The sequence below is a fragment of the Ascaphus truei genome, chromosome 1 (genome assembly GCF_040206685.1).
Source record: "Ascaphus truei isolate aAscTru1 chromosome 1, aAscTru1.hap1, whole genome shotgun sequence".
Lineage (NCBI taxonomy): Eukaryota > Metazoa > Chordata > Amphibia > Anura > Ascaphidae > Ascaphus > Ascaphus truei.
In genome coordinates this window covers 455,792,689-455,800,799 of record NC_134483.1, presented here as the reverse complement: position 1 = coordinate 455,800,799, position 8,111 = coordinate 455,792,689, and positions in this window count along the sequence as shown.

Below are 8,111 nucleotides of genomic sequence, written 5' to 3'. Positions count from 1 at the left end.
TTGTGTTGTCGGATGGGAGGGTTGCAGCAGGGCAGGGAACGCTCCGGTATATCAGAGGTTCCGCGACTTAAGGGCGCCGCCATGTTGATACTAGCGCAGGCGCAGAAGGTTGCGACACTGACAGGGAGCAGAGGTCGTGCATGCGCGGGCATAGCTGCCAAGCCCGCGAAGGAGGAATGGTTCCTATAGGGTGGAGCGTAGGGGACTACGAGTCCCAGCAGCCACCGCGAGACCATGTGACGCCAGGGAACCAACCGGGTGGTTGGGATTTCGGGAGATAGGGTCGGACGGGCACGCTCGTTGCTCAGAGCTAGCGGGAGGAGGAAGCAGACGGAGCTCCAGGTGTAGGGAGGCACACTGCCCCCTACCTAGGCCTTATACCCCGGCCCAGTTAGGCCCTGAGTCCCCGTAGTGTGAGCGGAGCTAGGGATTGGCCCTAGACAGGTTCCAGTTCCCCTTATTGTATCAGTTCAGAGACAAAGTAAAGAGACAGTACATATCTAGCAGAGGTCTGGGCTCAGACCCTTCTACGGTTGCTGCAGTCATCTGGGCGGGATCGCCCCGGGTGTCTCTCGCGGGTTCCAGTCGCATCTGATCCTTTGTGAAGATCCTTGGCAGGCCCGGGTACTGGAGTGCCCAGCAGGTAACCATCACCAAGTGCACCAACGATTCATACTCTATTCACACGGGACATAGTGGCTGCGCAGTCACCCATATATATGTAGCCCTCTTTCCCCCCCACCCTAAGTGAGATTGGGGTGGGTAGGTGTATCTGACTACTATCAGTGTGGTGCGGTACCTGTTTGGCAACCAGGAGAGCTGAGCTTCCGCCACGGGGAACCTGGGGTATGTACTTACACTCGGTGCAGCGCCTCCACTGATGAGGGATCTCAACGGGGTGAGAGTGTGCCCTCACCAGAACAACTAGGTGTGACTCACTGCTAGAGAGAGACTCCATTTTAATCACAGTCTCTGCAATTACACTAGGGCTCTCTTCTGTATAGATAGGGGGGTAGCCTTCTGGTTTTCCCGCCAATCCCGGACAGTTTTCCTCAACACAATCTAGTGCAGGCTTGCAGCCAGCAGCACGTGCGTTCTCCTGCGTTGGCGGGAGACGCCATTTGGCTGGGTCGGCGTAAACTAGGGTGTACCCCTCAGACGGGCCCCCGGGCATACACAGGGCGGACGGTGCCTCTGCCTGGCATATATCCGCGGTGGGGATGGCCACAAAAAGTATCATTTTCCATAGGGCCGTGGGATCGTGTTCTTCTTCTAAGAAACATGCGTGCGGCCACCCTGGAATTTCACGCATATAGGACTGAACCTCAACCGCGGGCATAGTTGCGGGAAGGCCTCCTACTACCACTACCTGGCCAGGCTCCATATACTGCCTCAAAGCCCAGGCAATGACCTCGTGTTCGGACTTCACAAACATGGCGACAAAAATAGGAATGGGACAATTTGGGGAAAAAAAATGGAACAGAGCACCCCAGGTCTGGATCTCAGCAGCGCCTCCAAATGTAGCCCTCTTTCCCCCCCACCCTAAGTGAGATTGGGGTGGGTAGGTGTATCTGACTACTATCAGTGTGGTGCGGTACCTGTTTGGCAACCAGGAGAGCTGAGCTTCCGCCACGGGGAACCTGGGGTATGTACTTACACTCGGTGCAGCGCCTCCACTGATGAGGGATCTCAACGGGGTGAGAGTGTGCCCTCACCAGAACAACCATACAGTAAATACACACCGTGTGAATAAACAGTATTTACTGAGCATAAACTGTAACTCCAATAACACCTCTTTGCATAACATCAAAACAATATATCAATAACAGTGCATCACTCTGAATGCATACCATTCCCCCCACCCACATGTCCATCATCACATTCCCCGCAGTCTCTTGAGTGTCCCCAACAATAAAGACCAGTGTGAGTGTGAGGGATAGCGCTTCCCTGTGTTGGGGCCCGGTGGTGCACTTAATATATACTACCTCCCTGACCAGTCCTGGTCAGGAAAATCCTTGGAACTCAGCAGCACCGCACAGTGATCCCACGGCGTGCTGCGCTGCTCTCTGCAGGAATGGATGCACACGCTGCATCCACAGGAAAGGAATCTCCAGCCGGAATGCTCCTTTAACACAGTCTCTGAACACGCTGTCAGACAGTCAGAGGCCGTCAGACAGCATCCCTCTTGCTGCTTTGAATAGGGTGAAGGAGTCCCTGTCCTAAGGCCAACACTATGCCATACAGCTTCCTCTGGTGTCATAGGGGACTAACTGGGCCCTGGGGTATACTTCTACCCTAGTCCCTGCATGCAGAATAACTCTCCCTGTAACTTCTGTCGGATCCCAGACTCTGGCAGCTCACCACGTGCAACTGGCACTGGTGATATACACCACTGAACAACTAGCTCCTAACTCACTTATCCTAACGCGCCTGCAGCCGACACACAGCTCTCAGTCAGCCGGCAGACAGTAACACACGCTGCACACACACTGCACTCAGTACAGTCAGCGTCACATGCAACACTCCACACAGCAACCTGAAACCCTAACACTAACACTAACAGCTACGCACTGCAAACTTCTGGAACGCGTACAGCAACTTGCTGCACACTAGCACTATGCCTTCTTGTCAGGCCTCACAGCACTGCCAGCCGTGATCCTGACAAGACAGCACACAGACACGCACTAAGGGCAGCGTCCCTATCTGGGCCGTCCCTCAACACTTACCCACTAACCTGGTGGGGAGTTGGGGCCTTACTTGGGATGTGGGGACCTTACTCGATGCAGGAGCTGCATATGCTCTCTGCACCCTTCCTTCCCTCACAGCTCCCCAGCTCCAACTGACAAACGTGCTGCAGTCCAAACAATGTATCCACTTTCCTTGCCTGGCCTTCCTAAGCCCTATTGGCTCCCTGGTGTCACATGGGGCATACAGAGGCTCATGGGATTTGTAGTCCCAGCTCAGAGCCTTCCCTGGTAGGCTAGGGGTTCGCGGGCTTTTGTTACCCTCCACTGCGCGTGTGCAATCTTTCCCGGGCTTTCTCTCTTCTCCCTGAGCTGTCCCTATGCTCGCGCGAGCTATCCCTAGCTCTGGGGCTTTCCCTGCGCCTACGCGTCCACTGCGCATGCGCGAGAGGGTCCTTAATGGCGGCGCCCTGCTCTGCGGCCGCCGGGACCTTAGAGACGCGATCGCGGCCTTAGCAACGGCCCGATCGCGTCCCCGGCAACCGGCCGCAGGCAGGGGAAGCCGCGCTGCTCCCTGCTCCAGCCCCCACCCTTGGAAGCAGCCGTCGGGTCTTTCGGCACCCGCGATCGAGCTGCCCAAGGGGAGGGGGGTCTCAAGGAGCTGCGGGAGCTCCAGGCTACATATATATATCCATTATCTCACTGGAGGGTGGGGGACATATTGTGGGGGGTTACTGGACACAGGGTGGGATCACCCGGTGGAGGTGGTAGCGTCCTGCGCGACGCAGTAGATAGTGTCTCCTCTAGAGAGGGGCACCTGTTGATAGATAAACTGCCTATGCAATATAGTAAAGTCATTCGTTTGTTTTATATGCCGAATGTGTGTGGAGTGATAAATAAGTGTCCTGCGAGGAACCACTCCCCCTCTGGTGGGAGCCATCGCAGGTGGAGGCGCTGCACCACGTATAAGGTTATACATATTATTATTACGCGTGCCCCAGGCTCTCTGTGGCGGAGGCTCAGGCCCTGCGAGCCTACAGGTTATACAGCACATGGTAGCGGACTGTGTTCAATAGGAAACAGGGCTTAATTTGGAAGCGCTGCTGAGATCTTAGACCTGGGGTGCCCATTAACACACACACCGCACACTGCCTACCATGGCTCTTCCCTCGCGTCAGAGAGTGCGCGATTGAGCGTGACAAATGCAAACGCCCGCCCGCCGCGTGGTGGCCGTGAGCAAAGTTCCTATGGCCTTACCATTAGAGACATTGCAAACGGCCTTACAACTACCTGGTTTTGCCAAAGCCCGCCTGGTAGACATTCTCATAGACCAAGACTCTAAGTGGAACACCTTGCTAGTTGATTTTCGCCGAGATTTGGTGGTCCTCGAGCCCGCCGTTCCCCAATGCCTGCAGCTCCCCAACTCCCCGCCCGGGGGAAGCCCCTTTGTCTACCCACTTCGAGACCCCCCCCCCTGGAGGGACTGGGTGACGACTGTCCTACCCCTACTTCCGTTCCCTATCCGGCCAGTGAAGCGGGTAGCTGTCAATCGGAGTTTAGTTATCAAGGGTCCAGCGTATCTGAAGAAGCTGGACTGTGTAGGGAGATGCGGCAGAAGCTCAATGACAAGGTAGGCCAGCTAACCACACCACCCAGTTTACCCCCGTTAGTGGAAGCCCTCACTCTGGCCACCCACTCTCAAAATTACTGGATATTGAAGGCCTTCTCCGGGACCCTCCCTGTCCTGACGGGGGAAGATGGGATAGACCCATGGAAGGAGCACACCCGAGGTGTGATGGAAGAATGGTCATGTACAGACGCAGTGAAACGTCAACGCATCATGGAATGCCTGAGACCCCCAGCGTCCACTCTGGTCAGTATTCATCGAGAGCAGCATCCTGACCTGACCTCTCGGATGATGGTGGAATTCTTAACAGAGGCCTATGGTGTAACCGAGGATGATGGAGCCCTGTGGGCCAAATATTACGCCATCAACCAAAGGGATGGAGAAGACTTGTCTGCCTACATCCACCGGGTGCAAATAGCGTTATGGTGAAGCAAGGGCCCTAAGTATGTGACAGCCTCGCAGATGGATGAATACCTCCGTAAGTAATACCTGCGAGGATCCAGCCCTAATCACCCTATGGCAAATATGATTCGCGATAACCTCACTCGAGGGAGCCCCCCCTCATTCACCAAATTGTTACAACAAGTCAAGGAACATGAGGCGCATCTAATGCTTCATTCTCCACAGAAAGCTAAAGTACCTGCCACCCCCAAAAGTAAAGGAGGTAATGAGAAAAAGGAAGACCCCCCCGGATAAACCCGGGCCCGAACGACCAAAGTACGCGGGACGAAACTCGCCTCCGTACAATCGCCGCACTCCGCCGAGGGAGCTGTCCTGTTACAAGTGCGGGAAGAAAGGGCATATCTCCTATGATTGCCGGATGGGAGAATCTCGTGACCGGAGTCCCTCGCCTAAGAAGTTCACGCCTAACGCTATGGTCTGTGGCGTCTACGCTGCCAGCGGAGAAGACCCCATTCCCAACCAAAGTGGCGAAGGTTCCAGGGACGGGAATAATCGAGTGGGACCCGTAGCTCTTATACGGGTACTGGTAGACGGCATCTACTCCTCTGCCTTACTGGACACGGGATCTCAGGTGATCATCATATATCGAGGGTTCTACGATCAACACCTCCAGAATCGGCCCCTGAAGTCGGCCAACATATCAAAGTAAGAGGGCTCAGCAACGAAGACTACCCCATTGATGGCATAGTGACAGTGTCCTTGGAGATCCAACAGCTCAACACCGGGAAGTCCCATCCCATGAACGTAGACGCTCTCGTGTGTCCGGAGCCCGAAGACCTCCCTAAGTACCCGATCATTCTGGGCACTAATGCGGACATTGTACAAGCCGTTATCCGGGCCTATTTGCAAGAAACCAATGAATTGCCCATGTCCAGTCTCCAGCTGCAGCTTGTCCAGACGGACCTGGACCCCACTCCTTCGGTCTCGGAAGACTTTGGACTGTTGTTCTGCGGCATAGGGGGTTTAACTAAAATTCCGCCAGGGGCAATACAGAGGATGCCTGCCTGGTGCGCGTACGCTGAACAAGCGGACACGGAACAGCTCTTTTCACTAGAGAGTACACCGGAGGAAGACGCTAACAGGGTACCGGCTATTACCGGAATTCCGGGATTGGCCGGCCGCCATCCCTCGCCGCATCTATGTAATGGTCCAGAATTTATTGCCCTTCACCATGGCCATCGACGCGGGACAAAGAATAGGGAGAATTTATCCAGTCAGCTCAGTAGTCAATGCCACCCGAGTGGAGCGCCCTTCCGGGGGGCTGGACTTCGACTTCGGCTCGTCCGGATTATCAGAGGAGTGGAAGGAGCGACTGTGGGTCCAATTGGAAGAGAGGCGAGATGTATTCTCTACCGGGGAGATGGATGTGGGGTGCAGTCGCAGTGCCCAACACACTATCCGGATGAACGATACGACTCCGTTTCGGGAACGTTCCCGAAGACTCACTCCTAGAGACGTAGATGATGTACGGGCCGTCATTCAAGAGATGGAAGAATGCCGGGATCGTTACGGAGTCAAGAAGCCCTTACGCCTCACCCATAGTGGTGGTGAGGAAGAAGAATGGGACAGTGAGGCTATGTGTGGATTACAGGACCCTGAACAATCGTACGGTTCCTGACCAGTATAATCTTCCCCACATAGAGGAAATCCTGAATGCCCTCAATGGGAGTAAATGGTTCAGTGTGTTGGATCTCCGGTCTGGATACTACCAAGTACCCATGAGCCCTGAGGATCAAGAGAAAACTGCGTTCATCTGTCCACTGGGGTTCTATCAATTCACTTGCATGCCCCAAGGCATATGTGGGGCACCAGCCACCTTCCAATGGCTAATGGAGAAGACCTTAGGGGACTTGAACCCCTGAGAATGTCTGGTGTATTTGGACGACATCATCGTCTTTGGGCGAACGTTAGAGGAACACGAAACTCGGCTCCTGAAGGTACTCGACCGGTTAGCCCAAGAGGGGCTCAAACTCTCTTTGGATAAATGCTGATTTTGTAGGACGTTGGTGACCTACGTGGGACACATCGTGTCCGCGGAGGAGATCGCCACTGATCCCGCTAAAACAGACGCCGTAGTAAGCTGGCCCCGACCCGATAATGTGGTGGAGTTGTGCTCTTTCTTGGGGTTCTGCGGGTACTATCGCAGGTTTGTGGAAGGATATTCCCGTCGGGCCAAAGACCTCAACTGCCTCCTCAAGATATATCCCGAAGACACAGGCCGGAAGGCCACCCCTGCCCGACAGCCCTTCGGGGACAAATAGACCTCAGAGTGCGAACAAGCTTTTGTGGACTTGAAGCAGAGTCTGACAGCAGCCCCAGTGTTGGCCTATGCTGACCCCGAACAACCTTATATCCTGCATGTGGACGCTAGTCTCAGTGGACTAGGGGCGGTGTTGCATCAAAAGCATCCCGAAGGATTGCGACCTGTGGCCTATATCAGTCGCAGCCTGACGGCCAGTGAGCAGAATTACCCAGTGCACAAGCTCGAGTTTCTTGCCCTGAAATGGGCCATTGTGGACAAGCTCCATGACTATCTCTATGGGATTACCTTCGAGGTGCGTACAGACAACAACCCTCTTACCTATATCATGACCTCAGCTAAACTCGATGCGGCAGGACATCGCTGGCTAGCCGCACTCTTCAACTACAATTTCACCTTGAAATACAAACCGGGTCCCTTGAATGTTTGGGCAGATGCCTATCCAGACGACCGGGGCTGGCCGCAAACCCCCAACGACGATCAATGGGAAGAAATTCCGGGACCCATGATGCGGGCCCTGTGCTGCACTGCAGCCATAGTGAACGATCAAGTCGCCTTCTCCGAATTAAGAGTGGCCGATTCCTTAGGGTGCGCGTCCAAAGCCATCCCGGAGGCATACAGGGACCCTAGTGGTATGCACATCACCCCTGACAAAATCATAGCCTGGAAAGATATGGTGCATTATCAGGCTCGCGACCCGGTATCGGGGGGCCATCCGCTATGCTATTCAGAAAAACCGTCCAGATCTACTCAAACAGGCCCCTGGAGATGTGGGGGGCATCCTGATGCGGGAAGCAGATAAGTTTGAAAGACGGGACAATTTACTATACCGAGTTGTAGAATATCATAACCACCCAAATAGGAGACAGCTGGTACTACCTAAAATGTTACAATATCTGGTATTGCGGTCCCTACATGATGAACATGGCCATCTGGGGGTCGACAAGACTTTTGGATTGGTGCGAGATCGGTTCTTCTGGCCAAAAATTAGAGAAGCCGTAGAGCACCACTGTCGGCGGTGTGTTCGGTGCATCCAACGGAAGACACTGCCTACCAGGGCCGCCCCAATGGGCCATTT